The sequence below is a fragment of the Amblyomma mixtum genome, chromosome 3, assembly GCF_055824585.1.
Source record: "Amblyomma mixtum isolate Tamu chromosome 3, ASM5582458v1, whole genome shotgun sequence".
NCBI lineage: Eukaryota > Metazoa > Arthropoda > Arachnida > Ixodida > Ixodidae > Amblyomma > Amblyomma mixtum.
In genome coordinates, this window is record NC_143014.1 from 193,429,973 (window position 1) to 193,448,074 (window position 18,102).

Consider the following 18,102-nt stretch of genomic DNA (forward strand, 5'->3'; position numbering starts at 1 on the left):
AATGACATTGTGCCTCTAAAGATATTCCCCTCTTAGCACGCGTGTACAGTGCATGCATGGTTGTGATTGGTGTCTGCAACAAAATATCAGGAATGAGGAGCTTATGTTGTAATTGGACAGATGAAACGACACTAGGGCATTCAGGCGGATTGCTATTGAAGTCGTTCCGAGTTGTGTATCTTCCAGACCGGTTTCAAGAGTGGCAATACCTGTACGTCTAATCAAATGTATTCGCCATTAATTTGAGGGGGTGGAGTTGCTAAGCATGAAAAGCTTTTATGGTCTATTCTCGGCAAACTCGGAAAATTTCGTCCAGGAATCGTTGTGAACCAGAACATGAAGTTATAGCTATTTTTTTACCAGATCCTATGGTATCCGATTAAAAGGACTTTCGATATCATGACCCCAATCGGAATTCCAACCAGCGCCGGCGCAGATATAGCAGCTTCATTTATGATGCCTCAGAACACTCGACTATCTTCCACAGCGTCTCGCGTTATGTGTTCTGAGTGACATACAGGTGCTGGAACGAAGCCCAACAGCAATATTTAAAAATAGGATTTTTGGCGTAAACAAATTGTTTTTGAGGCGTAGTAATCCAAGTGGTGACTTACCTCTCAAAACAACTTAATCACGTTAAGTAGTAAGCTTGTCAAAAAATTATAACAGCTAACTATTCAACAATTATAATTATGCGCCTGGTCGAATGAGAGAGATTGCAATGAGTTCTAGGTCAAGTGTGTCTGGTGATACTTTCTGTCTGCCTGCTGTCTTTCCTGGGTCAACGAAACAGAGCTGATTCTCTGAAACGCCTAAAAATGTGCTGCAGTTCATGACTACAAAGCATTCTCCGTACTCCGAAGAAAAGAAATTTTTAGCGCCATTCAGTCATGTGCCTTTTCTCTAAGGTGACTGGACTGATACCTGTTTTTTTTTTTGATACTACGTTGATTGCTCTTCGCTCCGCCAGACATTTAATGCTGTTAAAAAAAAATTGTGGGGCGCCCATCTAGACATCCTTTGTCGTAAAAAATTTCGGCCACACTCACCGCTTGTATGGTGTCCAAAACAATTCTATGGTGTGCTCAAAAGCAAGTTGAAATGTCAAAGGAAAGGGAAGTATAACACGTCCGCACTGTTAAAACAGTGGTCCAAAATAAACAGGCTGAAGAGGTTACTACAGGGCCAGATTTTCTAGCTCTTTCGGGGCCTTACCACACCCCAAGAATGCTTACGTTCTGCAGTGGCAAGGACGGTAGTTCCCCTCACCCTCGAGAGATTTGGAGCGCTGACAATTCAAAGCGAGCAACACTGTACGCCATAGAAGAGAACTTTGTGGCCCGTACATTTTGTAATCTTCCTTGCTATCGCTTCTGTCTGTGTTTAGCCTCCCTATCCTCTCCCCTGTCCCTTTGATATCCGCCGGCCGCAGCTGAGGAGCTCGAAATAGCTAGTATGCAGCAGTTGCCGCAACCGGCACACACATTTCCCTTTCACTTTTATTTTTTTGTTAAATAAAACCGCTACTACTGCTACCTGTACAGCTCTAGCTTTTAAACCCAGGTTTCTCAGCCTGCGCATAGTAGCAGTCGTCGCTGTGATCATGCAGCGTCACCGATCGTGTGACCTTCCCGTACACACAGCTGCGCCTCGCTCTAACTTAGGTGTCTTCAGGTAGGGCGCGAGGTCGAAAAAAGACGGTGCCAATTCGCCTTATAACGCCTCTCATGAAAACATTCTGCAATGAGTGGATGGCGCTACATCATGTGCATCTGCGCAGTATCATCCGCCGAAGTCATAATAAAGCCACCAGCGGCAACGTGGTCCATTCCTAGCGTTGCGGGAGAATGCAGCCTAGGCGGGGCGTTGTGCACCCAACGCACCACGTATGCGGGAGGCCAGAGTAACCATCCCAAAACAGAGACACAATCGTCACAGAATCATGCATGGCAGCAGCGATCAAATCAAATAAAACGATTGCAAAACGGATTGTGGACCAGCTAGCGCCGGTCAGCCGCAAAAACAACAGGTGTAATCGCCGTTTTTTTTTTTTTAGCAAGGCATTACGTTCGGTACGTGCGGATTGTATTCATCCTAACTGGACGCAAGTCTGATGGTTCGCACCATAAACATGAACTAGACGTGTCCGCTGTATTCGTAAGAAATCTCCCGGGAGCTCCTATAGTTCTAACAAAGTTTACGAGGTAAGGAAGTAACGAACTGGAGTAAAGAATCTAAAGGGAGCGTCAAAAGTTCCTAGGCCGTAGGGTCTGCTTCAGAGCTGTAGTAGTAGGTCTCACAATACCTACTATGATAAGAAAAGTATCATTCTACGATACGGTAAGAAAAGCATAGCCTTACCTCTGAGAATCTGGGTAGCTTCATAGGCGCGTTGAGTGTCAGAATACACCGCTGAAAAGCAGACCCCGTGGCCTGGGAACTTTTCATGCACCCTATACATACCTCAGAGGAAATTTTAGCGGATACATACGAGTTATGTTTGAAAACAGGGCTTAATAAGGAATGTACTCCTTGTAAGCAGAGCCTACCAGGTTTAACCTCAGCTCGCGCGCAGTCGCTCTTAGAGGTTCACCCAAAGACGCATCACCCTTCTTCGGTCAGTGAAGCTTAAAGAAACCACACGCCTCTGAACAGAGCTAAGAATCGAACCGTCGGCATTACTTTTCCAAAACTGGTGCACTACCGAGTGAGCTTTTAGCCATTAGTTTAAATGTATTCAATTCTCTCCTCATTGCGCACAGGAGCACGTATCTAAGGACAGCAAACAAACGTAAAACAAGCGGCACCTGTACACACTCCCTAGCAAGCGCATCGCTCAAAAAGCGCTGGCACCCATGTAAGGGCACCCAGCTGGCGGTGTCTCTTGAGCGCCACACGCGTTACCTACGCATTATGCACAGTTTCTCGGAAAAACGACTGAGTGGATGTGCGACAGGCTACCTGTCGCAGATCCTGGTAAGTTGCAAGAGGTCATGCAAACAAATGAGTGAGCGCGGTGCAAGCCGAAGACAGCGCACAACGACGACTGGGACAGCAAAGCGATTGGCTTCGCTGATGGCGAACGGTTCACGCGTTTGTACCTCACACCGAATTCCACTTACAGTTACGGCTTAGGCCGGATTTTTCTTTCAGTTTTTCCGAACACTGCATCCGTTTCCTTAGAGCGTAGTTTTTTCCGCCGGCGGTGGTCAGCAGCCTAATCAAGACGCTTGAATAATCTATTGTCCTTTTTACGGGGCAGCTAGTAGCGTTAAACGCCTAGCTGAAATTGTGCTGTAAATGTATATTGTGTTGCGAAGAGCACTAAAGACTGCACAGAAGAAAGTAACGGTGATACTTTGCACTCCTCTGTCCCCACATGCTCTATGCCAACTGGGCCAAATATTCTAAACGCTTCTAGGCTTCAGCGCCATAGAGTACTGCTAAGCGCCGCTTGCGTAGCAGTAGTAGTAAAAACATCTTTATTGACTGGAAATAAAGTCCCCCCGGTAGGTAAAGCAGCGCCTGTTGTAAATCTTAAGGCAAAGTCTGTATAGGGTGCAAGGCAGTTACCGGCGTCCGCTGCGTCTGCAACACTTGGAAGCGAGGTTGCTTAAAGTATGTTTCGATATCAGGCGCAGTGAGCTGACGCACTCCAAGTACACCGGCAGTCGACGCGTCTCACATCACTCGTGACGGCATTGGCGACATGGAGGGGCAAATAAATGCCTAATATCAGCTCACAGAATATTTGTCCTGCACACAGCGCTCATGCACTTTGTTTAAGGCTAAAGTGCACCTCCCGCAAGAATGCGGGTGTAATCCGAGTCTATTTCTCCCTCTCTCTCTGTTTCGTCACGTGGGTTTCCCGTGAGTTACGCAAGAAGCCTGAACGCAACGCATTTTGTTTGCTTCGTTCCGAGCCGGCACTTTCTGAGGCTCTAAAGGTCAGCAAAAGATGTCAGTCCGTGGCTGTAAGTAGCCCATGTGTATGCATATACATTAGACGGTCGCACTGACATTTTCGAGGGAGTTGGTTGCGTCAGCCGCGTTGCGACAAGGAGCCGAAAAAGTGTCAGCAGGCTTTGATATCCAAGCCAACGCAATTGACAAAGATGTTGGGTTATACTGTACCTAACAACACAAGGGTAACCACCTCGGCGCTCTCACTGGCCATACGAATGCGCGTTTCATTTTCGCAGCGTGGGTCGCAGTGTCTCAAAATCTGTGCAGCGGAGTGAAACCAACAGGGTCTCGGTCAGTCATTAATGTAGACCCCAATGAAGTACGTATAAGAGCGGTTGGTGATCGACCCTAGCCTCTTGCTACACTACTTGTTATCGTCACCAGCCTCACGAGCCGCTTTTTGAATTCGGTCTTCTACTATCGCCAACTTTCATAACGAAGCGCAGTTATTTTGGAGTGGCACGCTGTACCATTCCAAGTGCGCAGGTAGAGGTGGCACGCATGCTACTCGTGTGTGGACCGCGGAAGCCCTATAGATGCATCGAACGCGACGGCCGGCAACGAAAGAATTGTTTGAACGGAAACGGCTCTTGCGTCCAGTTATCTGATCTGCCAACAGAGGCAACGCGGGAAACTGGGTCGCTGCGAGATTAAAAGGCCAGCCGCCGAGACCCTTCCCCGAAGCGACAGCTGTTGCGGCGCGAGCTTTTCCAAGGGGCTATAAATAAAATCAAGCTGCGGCCCCGCGGCAGCCCACATCCCGAGCGTGAGTGAGCGGCCGAGACGTCGTGGGCCTAGACATTTTGGCACACTGTTCGCGCGACACCTACACTAGCGCATGTGCTGATGCGACGTCGGCCGCTGTCGACAAGCGCTCTCACCGGGGGCGCATCTGCCGTCAAAGGCCCATCTATCCCAACGCATGCTTCGCGGGCTTGCGAAGCCGCAGTGTGGAATCAACACAAGGCGGGCTCTTTCACGCAACACCGGCGCGGCCCTACGTGGGCCCTAAAGAGCATGGCTTTTGCTTTTCTTTTAAGCGAGGCACAATCTCGGCCCTAGAGCAGGATACGCATGATTTGCCGAACAACCTTCATGAACTTGCAAAGAGTGCAGGTCAGCGCTTGTATTTGGTCTAGATTTTTCTTGGCTACATCAGTTGGAGGCGCTCCGAAATCGCGTAGGATTATAAAAAATATTTTCTGTGTAATGACAATGGTGACTCGGCGCATTGTACTCTTCAAGCAGAAATAGCAGGAACGCCACACGAATACACCATACTAAAAATGGAATGACAGGGGTGTTGGCGCCCTAACCGAAAACAAAAACAGGCTATACTAAGTAGAATGGAAAGTTGGGCGAGTTGGTATACGTTCATTTTGCGCTGTTTCGCGCTGTTCGCGCATTTCGCGCTGTTTTTCCACCCAAAATGAAGGAGGCTATACTAAAACTGACGATCTTGACCTTTTGCGCGAGCTAAGTTGTGACTTCTCTGGCTCAAGGGCTGCCGTGCCGTAACTATATGTAATGCATTTTACCGTTACCTTAAAAGTTCGAAGGAGACGCCCCAACGTGAACTCAAGTTCTGAAGACAACGCAGAGAGAACAAAGTTACTGAGATCCAATTCAGATCTGTAGAATACGAGCTCTTGGTCCAATCGTCACGTCCATCACCATCTACTGCTTTTTCATCGTCTGTGCCATTCTTCTCGTTCGCGATCGGGATGATCACTCGATGGCCCGGGTACTTGTGACGGACTTGAAGACGACGAACTGTGCAGTGGCGCGGGCAGGAGTGCACGCACCAGGCCGTCAGCCATTAAAATTGTGCCATCTCCATCCTTCATGTTATGTCTTCATCGGCTTGCCGTCACGTAACAATACGGCGTGCGGCGGTCATGATTGTGTTAGTAGATACTATCGTGTACAAAAGCCTCCAGGACGCGACCCAAGCGTAAAGGTACAATGTGCGCCAACGAACTTCATATTTTACTCGCCCGCGTTAGAGAATGAGACTCCGCTTATCGCTTCCACAAATGTGGCCTCCAGCAACTGGTACGTAATAATGGTACGCGCGTCCGTAATTAACGCGATGCCATTTAGAATGTCGGCTCAGTAAAAATTTCCGGCTCCTCTGTCACAAAATTCTCTGATTGGTCTAGAGAGGTCAAGCGGATAGTGAGCAAACTGCTCACCATGACGGATGGCAGCTAAATTAATGATTAGTCGAGAGATGACACTTGACCTTGCTACGTCTTGACAATATAACCTGGCCACCATGGCACATGGCAACCTGCCCATCGGGTTATGCTTGGTAATGAGTCGAGTGTATGGTCGGGTGTAACGTTATTCAATGCCTTTTAACCATCGATGGTTACTAGTGCATGAATCTGCGAAGGCTTCTTTGTAACGTTGTATGTTGTAGTACAGTGGTGAGCAGCCTTGTCTAGAGCGCTCGGGAGGTGCACTTCCTTGCAAACAAATCCAGATTTTGTGGCAGCCTCTAGGGTCCAGCTGCAACGCTTGCACGGACGTAGCGCCAGATAGCCTCGTAAACAAAGCAGGCACGAAAACTTTGCCCTGTAATGAGGGGCTGCTCTCTAATTTCGGTTTTTGTTACCAAGTGCGCACTGCTCAAGCGCTCTAGACAAGGCACTGTACTTCTCAGCCCAACCTTATTAACGTTGCGTTGACTAACCTGGTGATTGAACTAACGGCTAACGTTCATATCAGTGAATTTTCCGATGAAATCTGCATCTGGGGTTCTGGTTCGATACGTCCACAAATGCGTGCGAGATTTCGACGGGATGTGTCATCTACATCGAGGTGCCTACGGTGTCATGGTCTGCTCTTTGCAATAAAAAAGTGTGCTGCGGTCGCATTCAGGCGCAAATCTGTCTTTATCCGATAACACTACACGGGGCTAAGATACCTTTTATGTCTCCCAACACAGAATCTTGGCCATTATCATTGGCCGCGGTCTGTTGTGGTCGAGGAGCAAGAAAATGCTAAAGAAAATATTTGCTTAATTTTGCCATGTACTTCGCTTCGCAACAGGCATCCAACGGAGCGCTCCTTACTAAGACTTTACCAGACTCTGTTCGTATTCGATGCAGCCTCCCAGTACTCTCTAATATGTGAGCATTTCCTGCTTGCAGACGTTAGAAAGCGTTCAAGCGCAGGCGCTTAAGGCATGCCTTGTACTGCCATGATGCGCCTCTAACAAAGGCACGATTGAGGAAGCACATGCCTGCACAATAATATGTTTGTCACTCGAACCACTTAGGGCGTATTTACGCTTACTTGCCCGACACCGTTGTCACCAATTGGCGATGATTCTGAAGGAGCGGCCGGACAGCAGTTTTTCAAGTGTACTCCGCTGCGATCAGTCTCAAATGACATCAGGCTATGGCCTTCCATATCACCCTGTCAAGCCACCATGGGTGAAAGCACAGCCTTCTGTATGCCTGCGTGTTCCCGGCATACTAAATAAATACATGGTACCAGTCAGCGCATTGAAGCAACTTGCTCTGGCGCACATCTGGTCAGAATATCAGAACTGCATTCATGTATACACTGACGGATCTGTGTCTACAATGGCATCGACAGCAGCTGTGATGATATCCCCTCTGCAGATGACTCTCAAACTCGTTCTAGGACAGAATTCAACACCAACCGCTCCGGAGCTTGTGGCCCTTCGGGAAGCGATTCGGCACATCCGTGGGGAACCACTTCAAGAGGGCTGTATATTCGTATACTCATTATCTGCGCTGAAAATTTTATGACTTTTCCTACACCACACCGACTACCAGTCTTTTGCACTAGAGATCACTGAGCTCCTTTCACCTGCTCAAGAGAAAGGCCACCGCGTAGTGTTCCAATGAATCCCTGAACACTGCCACTTCGATGGAAATGAGAGGGCCGATGCTGAAGCAAAGAGCACCCATAGCAAAGGCCTCCGTGCAGTTGTACCGTTCTCAAGACCGGATACCACTTGCCTCCTTTCTAACTTTATAAAGGGTGCGGCGGCGAGATACTGTGTCCAGCCAGACGCTCGACAAATGCGCCTTGAAAGACTCGATCCGGGAATTAAATTTTTGGTAAGCAAGGCAGCAGTGGGGGCTAGAAGGTAGTACATTTTGATGGAATAAACGCGCCACACTAGGAAAGAGACGACAAAACAAAACAAGGTACACTATTGCTTTTCCTGTGTACCTCGTATTGTTTTGTCGTCTCTTTCCTAGTGTAGTGCGTTTATTCTATCAAAATTTTTGGTTGCGCGTGGAACTCCGCGCCCTCATGCATGCTTGATGCATAGAATCCGTTTAGACGTTGCTTTCACGCGAAAGTACTTGCATTTAGTAGCATTAGTAGTAGTGGCTTTATTTGCATTTAATATGCAAGGTAAAATAATTATTGCTACCCCGGCATCTGTTATCGCGGCTGGAAGCACCTGAGCTGGGGCAGCGGAAATAAAGGATAGCAGGCAGTGTGTAGAAGTGAAATAAAAGGAGTGAGGGGATAGTAGAAAGCACAGGGGGAGGGGTACACTGACAATAAATCTATTTACACATATACATGATAAATATAAATATATACAGGTCGCACGCGCGTGAAGGTCTGGTAGGACACAGTACAAACACACGCGCACGACACAAAGCACAAACAGCTGGAGTGGGGGCGTCCAGCTGTTCATCGTCCGAGGTAGCACACGCGGAGCGTTCGGTCACTGCACGTAACTACCTGGCGGAGAACAGGCGGGACGTCAAGCCCGCCTGTTCGAGGAATGCACAGAGGCTCACCATTGTCCGCTCACGGGTGCGCGCACTGCCCTGCGGCCACAATAGCGTTGTAAGAGCGTCTGGGAGAATGTCCAGCGCCCTGTAGGCTGCAAGCATGTCGCGACGGCATCAGCGAACGCGGTGCAGCGAAGGAGCAAGTGCTCTAGTGTTTCTGTCGCACCGCACCCAAAACACACTGCACTCGTCGCGAACCCGTGCCGCACCCGTCGTTCCCCGGACCACACGCATCCAATACGCAAGCGACATTTAATTGGAATAGCGGAATCCTCGGACCGTTACACTTGTGGCATAACCGAGACTGTGGAGCATATTTCCAGTAATATGCACGCGAAAGACTACCGTTGCCCTCTCAGAGGAGTTGCTGCTAGGCGCTTGGCCGCAGAGTTGGAAAACAGTCCAGGCAATCCGGGCGTTTTCACTCTTTTCGAGCGACACGGGTCTCTATTCGCGATTGTGATGCCATCAAATGAGCGTGTACATATTCTCATCTCTCTTCTCACCACATCGTCACCCATCACGACCCTCTTTCTTCTCTTCCCCTTCCTCAGTGCGGAGTAGCAGGCCAGATATTCATATTTCAGGCCGACATCTCTGCAGTTCCAATCATTAAACTTACGTCTCTGTCTTGTATGTTGTAGGATTATGAAGATAAGTGCAATCGCTACCCATTACAATTGACGTGCCACTGCCGCTTGTGACTCTCAAAGTTTGCTACCAAAGATGCAGTGTCCGTTAAAAATGCCACCACACGGAGTGGTCTAGTTTCACGACAGATCATTGCCAGTTCAGTCTTCGTGCAGAACCGGTTCGGCATTCTCGATAACAAATTTGCACCAGGTTTCCCGCAGTAAGTGCCTCTGGCGCTGTGAACAGTGCGCGATGGCTGCACTCATACGGAATGCAGGGCGCCGTGCGCCTGCCGTACGCTCCACCGGTGGAAACAGCGCGAGGTTCGGAAGCTCGAGAAGAAGGTCACTAGAGTTATGTGGACGATTGCAGGTTGTTGCAATGGCGAGCGTCATCATCGTATTTCTTTCTGATCCGTAACACCCAACATAGCAACCAAAATGGTTATACGGCGATATGCAGAAAGAACTAGTTTGATCAGCTACGAACGCAGAAACAGAAAAGTTTGAAGAGTGATTAAGGAAACAGGCACAACACTGACTTTCCAGCGATTTATTTGTTCCTGAATGATGGGAAACCTGGTGTTTCAGAGAAGACTTTAAGAGATACATACATTTTTTTTTTTATTGACGCCGCGGATACGACAATGCAACGCGAAAATCAGCGGAAGCCGACGTCGTCACGCTTGTGAAGCACAGGGTCTATTATCGCCGGCTTTCCCATCGCGTCTGAGAAAGGGAACGCTATGCAGGCGATTTTTTTTCCCGGTGTACTGACGTCGCCCGCTTTGCATCCTACGATTGTTAAAGATCAACACGCGCTCCAACACCAACAGCAGAACATCATCAACTTGAGTTTTTACGGCGCAAGGGCAGCTTCGGCCAAAGAACGCCATGGCACAAGGTAGTTTTCATTACACAAAGTGGGGTCAAAGACCTACTTACCAAGCATTTCGCCTCTGAAAAACCGAACACCAGGCCAGTGGAAAGGTTTTACCCATTGTTTCACCAGTGGTTAGTTTAGTTTAGTTTATGGGGTTTAACGTCCCAAAGCGACTCAGGCTATGAGAGACGCCGTAGTGAAGGGCTCCGGAAATTTCGACCACCTGGGGTTCTTTAACGTGCACTGACATCGCACAGTACACTGGCCTCTAGAATTTCTCCTCCAAAGAAATTCTAGCCGCCGCGGCCGGGTTCGATCCCGGCCGCGGCGACCACTCACGACCTTCTCTCCAATAACTAAGAGATCGTAGGCATGGTAACGCCGGATGGGAAGGACCCAGCCGTCGCGAGCCTGCCAGTGCACCGCCGTGAAAGGAGGGCGCGCTCAGGCCATCTGAAGGGCGTGCCAATTTGAGCCCCTAACAGCTCGCTGTAAACTGGCGTTTTTGAGGTAAAATTCTAGAGAGAGAGAGAGGAATTTTAATGAGGGAAAGGTGGAGAGGTCGGCCGGTGGTAACATGGCCCTGGCCTGCTACTCCACACAGGGGAAAGGGAAGAGGAGGAAAAGGAAAGTGCGAATGAAGGCTGATGATGGCATAATACAATGAGTTTCACGGGTGAAGGCTACACACACACACCACACACACCACACTGGCTGGCACTCGCATCGCGGTTAGTAGACGCACATAAAACTCATAAAACTGGTGTCTGCGACACAAACACCGACACATGTCATTAACCATGTAGGTTGTGCACAGGCGGTCACAGACGAGTATCCAGGCCTGTTTCACACAAAAAGTTGAGCAGGGCCTTTGTCACACGGCACCAATCAGAACGTCTCGTCCTGGCGCCTAGAAGAGTTTCCTCAGAGAGAGGGCGAGAGTCCAGTTCTTTCACGGTCGCCTCCAATGTACTTCTTTCAGCAGTATAGTTCGGACACTCGCAAAAAAGGTGTCCAATAGTCTCTGGAGTGTGGCACTGTGCGCAATTTGGGTTACTTTCGATGCCGATCTTGTGAAGATAGTGTTTGGTGTAGGCAACGCCAAGGCGTAGCCGGTGGAGTAAAGTCCCATGACGTCGCACCACCATAGATGGCAAATGTAATCGTGAGCCAGCGTCAAGCTTACAGACGCGGTCCTGTTGATGACTCGAATCATGCCAGTGCGACTGCAAAAAAAAATTCTAGTTTGGCACTATAGTAATGCAGTGAACGCATGTGTTTGTGTGTATGCACATACACACACAAACACACGCGCACACGCGCGCGGACGCACACTCACTCTCTCTCTATATATATTTAGCGAGGTCCGTCAGTGATTACTTAACCTTAGAGTTAAACCTTAGGCGTGATTATTTAACCTTAGGCGCCTTAGAGTATTTAACCAGCGCCCTAAGTGAGAACGAAGGCTCTGGGCCCTGCCGAAAAGGCCCATCCAGACGCTCGACGCTATGAACTCTTAACTTTTGATTATTTGCTCTTTTGTTCAGTATGTAAATAAGTGTCTTAAAAAGTGCCATTAAACCGCTTGTTTTTCGTTTCCCAAACTCCGAATCTTCAGACCTTTACTCATCCCGGACGAGCCCCCATGGTGACGCTACCCGACTTATGATAACTGGTGTCAGCGGAGGGATGCTGCAACCCGAGCTATAACAATATATATGGTGTGACGCCCATGACGAGGCGATGCCTGTTCTATTTGGTCGGCATCGCTGACTACGCAGAAGATGAGGAGGACGAGGTGTATGTGTGTATCGTGCTCGGAGATGGCCAATCCCCCGCAGTGGGTACGCGCCATTATCTGGAGGGCAATAACAGCAACAAGTGGACCCAGCTGGTTCTCGGTCTCCCGTCGTGGTCTTAATACACCTCCTGGTCGTAACAGCTTGGTGGAAGGTGCCGGGTATACAGGTCCCTCCGAAGTCGGATTCACAGCTTTACATTCGCCGCAGTCGTCGCATTGTTGGTCTGCCACCTTCTGTGCCCATGATGTCCCTGGACGGCGACGCTCCGAGGTCTGTGCCCAGCAGTTCGTGGCAGCATTACCAGGAGCCGCGGTCGTTCGCGGGCTCATCCAGCGACGACTTCGATGAATTGCTCACTCCTTACCTACGGGTGAGTCGTTACAACAAGTGGAACTCCTCCGCCCGGCTTGCCAGCGTCGTGTTCTTCCTAACCGACACGGCCCTAACGTGGTACGACAACCTCGAGGATTGTTTGACGACCTGGGACCGCTTTGTAGAGGAGCTTAAGAAGTGCTTCGGTGACTCAGTCGCGAAGAAGAAGCGTGCGGAACAAGTGCTTACACAGAGGGCTCACCTTCCCGGACAGACCTGTACCAAGTAAATTGAGGAAATCGTGAAGCTGTGTAAGGTCGTTTCTCCTGCCATGACAGAGGAAGACAAAGTTGGTCATTTACTTGAAGGATTTGCCGAAGACGTGTACAATTTTCTTATCGGAAAAGAAAGTCTCGAGGCCGCATCTAACGTCATCCAGCACTGCCACACTTTTGAGACATTGAAAATGCGTCGTATAACACCTAAATTCGGACGTTTGGCTGGGGTGACGACGGTGGCAGCTGTAGACACACCATCGTCATGTGATCGGGCTTCCACAATCCGCCAGATCGTTCGCGAAGAGTTGACGAGGTCGCTGGAACTCACTCGGAATTCCTCAGCGCTCCCTCCTGTGTATCTCACACCCCCTACTCTGCCAGCCGCCGTTAACGCAGCTGACTTTGAGGAGCACCGGGTACCCCGAAGGCCATAGCCGAGCAACATATCGCGATCGCCCTCGGAGTACAGGTCCCGCTTTTACCAGCCTACGCCGGCCACATGCGACGAGAACTTTCGGCCCTGTCCTTCGTATGATTACTTGCCGGCGCAGCCTGCTCCCGGTCCCTCTCTTGTGTGCTACCGCTGTGGTCAACCTGGTCACATCTCCCGATTTTGTCCCCGCCGACAACCATCCCGTTACGGCTCCTCTACCTATCCTCCGCAGCCGGAATACCAACCCGTTCCTTCTCGGTATCCATCCTACCTGCCTGATTCCGGCAACCCATGGTCTGCACAAATGCGGAATCGTTCACTGGTCTCTGATAGAAGTATGACACCGCCTCCAGCTTACCGCACTCGCCGATCTCCATCGCCCCGACGCCGTTCCTCCTCGCCTCCGCCGGAAAAGTAGTCGGCGCGACCGATGGGGGTGAGGTCGCTGGAAGTCTGCCGCCGGAAGTGATACCCCTGCCTGTAGTTATGTTACGGAACAGAGTGCATGTGGTAGTGGATGGTGTACCTGTGATGGCTTTAGTGGATACCGATGCTACTGCTTCAGTTATGAGTGCAGCGTTTAAGTGTCTCCTGGGACGTAAAGTTTTGTTTCGATGGGACAAAAATGTCAAGTTTTGTGGTGTTAGTGGCGAACCGTTGCCAGCAGTTGGAGTGTGTAGTGCTAAGGTTACCTTGAGTGGTGAAGTTTTCAGCACGGAAATGGCGGTGCTCGCCCGGTTGGCGCACGACGTTATTCTTGGCCCCGACTTTTTGCAGATGTATGGCGCTAACGTCGACTGTCACACCGGTGAACTCAGCGTCGGCAGATATTAAGGCGAAAGCCTTTAATGTCTCATCGTTGTAAGCAGCAGTTGTCGACAGAAATGTCACGCTTTTCAGTTGGTCGAAACGGTCGTGACGTCACAGTGCGCCAATTTCAAACGGGGCCAATTGTACTTTGGCTAGTAACCATGCAACCAATTGAAGGGATCATATAGTGATGCTCCAAGTAAGTGGGACTGAGCTTAGTTAATTGCTTAATTACCCAGTTAGCCTAATTAACTTCTCTAGTCAATCCATGTAAATAAACAAAACCGAGTAAGAAATTGGTCGAGCTCGGGAATCGAACCCCGGTCTTCGGAGTGCGAGACGAGCATGCTATCCACTCCGCCATGCCAGCTCGATGGTTTGGGATGAACAAAGGCGCGTCTAGTGAATACGGTGTCTTCGCTCACTGCCATCCTCCTACCTTCCTTTCCGGCGAGTGGTAGGTGTCCACCGAGGTATGAGAGACAGATACATTTCCTTTCCTCAAAAAACAATTTACCAACGAGCGAGGCGTAGAACCGAATGGGCGATAGGACTCCGTGGCAGCGATGCAAGACGCTGTCGCGTTCCACTCTTAGAGGCGAAGCTTAACATCTTAACCACACATCAGTGACCGTACTTTAGGTAAAAAAAGTGCACCCCCCCCCCCCCCCCCCCCTGAATTGTGACGGGTGTCCACCGAGATATGTGAGACGAGACAGTTACTGCGTAATTTCTTTCCTCAAAAAACCGTTGCGTTCAAACGGCAACGCATCGCGCCGAACGGGTGGTGGCGTTCCGTGGACTCCCTGGCAGCGCTACAACACGCTGTCGCGTTCCACTCCTAAAAGCGAAGCTTAAGCGTCATTAATTAGCAGTTAATTAGTATCCGGGCATTAATCAGTAATTAAACATTAATTAGTGATTTGTCATCACTTAGTAATCAGTACTCAATTACATGTGACGCCACCAGTGCCACAGAAGCAGTCAAAGTGGTGCGGAAAACGCTTTCGCCTCTACGCACTTTAGACAGTCAAAGTGCCCCCTGAATTTTCCACCACTGGCCTTGTTGAAGGCTCGTGTAGTGGAGAGAGTGTGTTCTGTGTTACACGAGATACTGTAGTGCCCCCTTCTTCGGCTGTATGCGTACCGGTTTCCTGCACCTATACCTCTCTCGACGTGTTTGATGCGACTGTGGAGCCGAACCACTTGAACTGCATGAAGAAGAACATCTTGGTTCATCATTTTTTATTTATTTATTTACATATACTGCAGCCCCGATGGGGCTATTGCAGGAGTGGGGGGAAGAAAAAAAAAGGCAGAGAGGGACAACATATTCAGAAGTGAACACCATTAAAATACAGAACAGAAATGGAACAGACTAATCACAGATTTGCAACAACATTGAAAATAGGTTTGGTTCCAGGGAGCGTATATCACCGGGTAAAGAATTCCATCGTTCGATAACACGAGGAAAAAAACTAAATTTGTACATATCAGTGCGCGCGTGAACGGGTGTTACATTCAAAGGGTGGTAGCTCCTTGTAGATGAAGATGCTGAAAAATGCAAATACTCAGACAGTGAAGCAAAGCGGGATGAATTAACAATACCATGAAAATATTTTAAACACTCATTGTCGCGGCGGGTACAAAGGAGGGAAAGGCCTATGGCAGGAAGAGTGGATGAAGGTGAAAAATGTCTGTCATACCGTCGGCAAATAAACCGTACTGCTTTCCTTTGGACGGATTCCAGGGGGCGTGGAACCGGCGATACCGAAATGGCGTTGCCGCTCACGCATTTACTGCTTTTCACGCAGGTATTCATCGCTGGTTATTCAAGTCACTGCTTTCATGCCGAGGAATTGTCTGCTGTGCATGATTCGTCTACGCTGGATACTGGTTCCTTCACCAAGCTTTCACCTGTGCTAACCACGGTCGACTTCAACGATTGTGTGTGCCTCGCAGCCGATTTTGGACATTGTGCGGTGCCAGTCAACCCACCATGGTTTTACAGCCCGTGCCACTACACTCTACAAAAGGCGGGAATCGTCACTTCATCGTTGGGGCGTGGAACCGGCGATACCGAAATGGCGTTGCCGCTCACGCATTTACTGCTTTTCACGCAGGTATTCATCGCTGGTTATTCAAGTCACTGCTTTCATGCCGAGGAATTGTCTGCTGTGCATGATTCGTCTACGCTGGATACTGGTTCCTTCACCAAGCTTTCACCTGTGCTAACCACGGTCGACTTCAACGATTGTGTGTGCCTCGCAGCCGATTTTGGACATTGTGCGGTGCCAGTCAACCCACCATGGTTTTACAGCCCGTGCCACTACACTCTACAAAAGGCGGGAATCGTCACTTCATCGTTGGGGCGTGGAACCGGCGATACCGAAATGGCGTTGCCGCTCACGCATTTACTGCTTTTCACGCAGGTATTCATCGCTGGTTATTCAAGTCACTGCTTTCATGCCGAGGAATTGTCTGCTGTGCATGATTCGTCTACGCTGGATACTGGTTCCTTCACCAAGCTTTCACCTGTGCTAACCACGGTCGACTTCAACGATTGTGTGTGCCTCGCAGCCGATTTTGGACATTGTGCGGTGCCAGTCAACCCACCATGGTTTTACAGCCCGTGCCACTACACTCTACAAAAGGCGGGAATCGTCACTTCATCGTTGGGGCGTGGAACCGGCGATACCGAAATGGCGTTGCCGCTCACGCATTTACTGCTTTTCACGCAGGTTAGTGACACATATTTCAATATATGTTTAGTGTATGCTTTGCCGGTTCCACCCCCTGTATTGTATGCATGCGTTTCTTCTCATTCTGTAGCACACAGACCCATGTTACGCAGAAGGTGTCGTTTTTCTTTATTTCGAAGAGCTGCGTTTTACCTTTTGCTTCTGGTTTTGTGCGGCGACATAGAAGTTAACCCAGGACCTAGCGATGCAATCCTGCAGCAGCTTTTGCAAGGCCAGACAGAAATTAAGGAAAAACTTGCAACTATCGAGAGTTATCAGGATGAAAACAAAACAGCTATGTCGGATCTGAATGCCCGTATGGCCAATTTAGAAGCAAAGATTGCAGGTCTTGAGGAAATGAGGGCCGCTGTCGAGGACTGTAGGGCGAGTAGTGAAAGACAGCGTTCCGAGTGGCAGACTCTGATGAAGAAAGTGGATGATCTTGAAAATCGATCTCGACGGTGCAATCTGCTCTTTTATGGAATTAAGGACGAGGATGAACGCGAGTCACAACCAATTTCTGAAAAACTTGTCCTAGATTTGTGTAGATCTACTCTGGGAATTGACCCCAGAATCGAAAGAGCCCATCGCCTCGGACGGTTCCGTTCAGAAGGAACTCGCCCAATAATTGTTAATTTTAGTTCATTCAAAGAGAAAGAGGCTGTTCTGTCAAATGCGAAGAAATTGAAAGGAAGTTCTACTAGCATTTCAGAGGACTTCTCTGAACCAGTACGAAACAAGAGGAAAATGCTATGGGACTACGCCAAACCTCGCAAGGGACCCAATGGCAAAGCACATCTGAAATACGATGTCCTTTACTTGAATAATGTCAAGTACATTTACGACGAATCTCAGGGGCAGGTAGTTCGAGCCTCTTGACAAGTTAAGCCGGATCACTCTGTTTTGTCGATTCTAGTACTAAACTGCAGAAGTATTAAGAATAAAGTGGACAAGCTACATGGTCTAATTGACATGGCGAGACCTTCCGTTGTGATCGGATGTGAATCATGGCTGGATGGGGATGTTAGCGATAGCGAAGTTTTTCCGAGTAACTATATCAGCTATCGAAAAGATCGAGACAGGCACGGAGGAGGCGTATTTATACTGGTGGACGTCTTAGTTAGTTCTCGTAAGATGGAAATTGATGTTGGGACATGTGAGGCAGTATGGGCTCAAATTAGACTTTTAAATGGTAAATTACTATCAGTTTGCTCGTTTTACAGGCCACCTGGAAATCAGCTTGAACCCATCAGCGACCTAACTGATATGATTGAAACTGTTAAAACTGACTGTTTAGTTGTTGGAGGTGACTTTAACATTCCTGAATTAGTCTGGAGCTCAGGATGTCTTCCGTCTAGAGCCAATTCCGCAGTAGGCAAAGAATTGTTAAATCTGTGCAATTCATTCAGCTTATCCCAATTAGTGCTGCAGCCAACCCGTGGCAACAAT

The 18,102-nt window shown here is 49.0% G+C and overlaps 1 protein-coding gene across 3 annotated transcripts in view; it reads left to right on the top strand.

Annotated features, from left to right (window-relative positions):
* Positions 1 to 18,102, top strand: part of raw (NDT-like domain-containing protein raw) — a 255,811-nt gene that overhangs the window by 24,763 nt on the left and 212,946 nt on the right. The window lies entirely within an intron of this gene.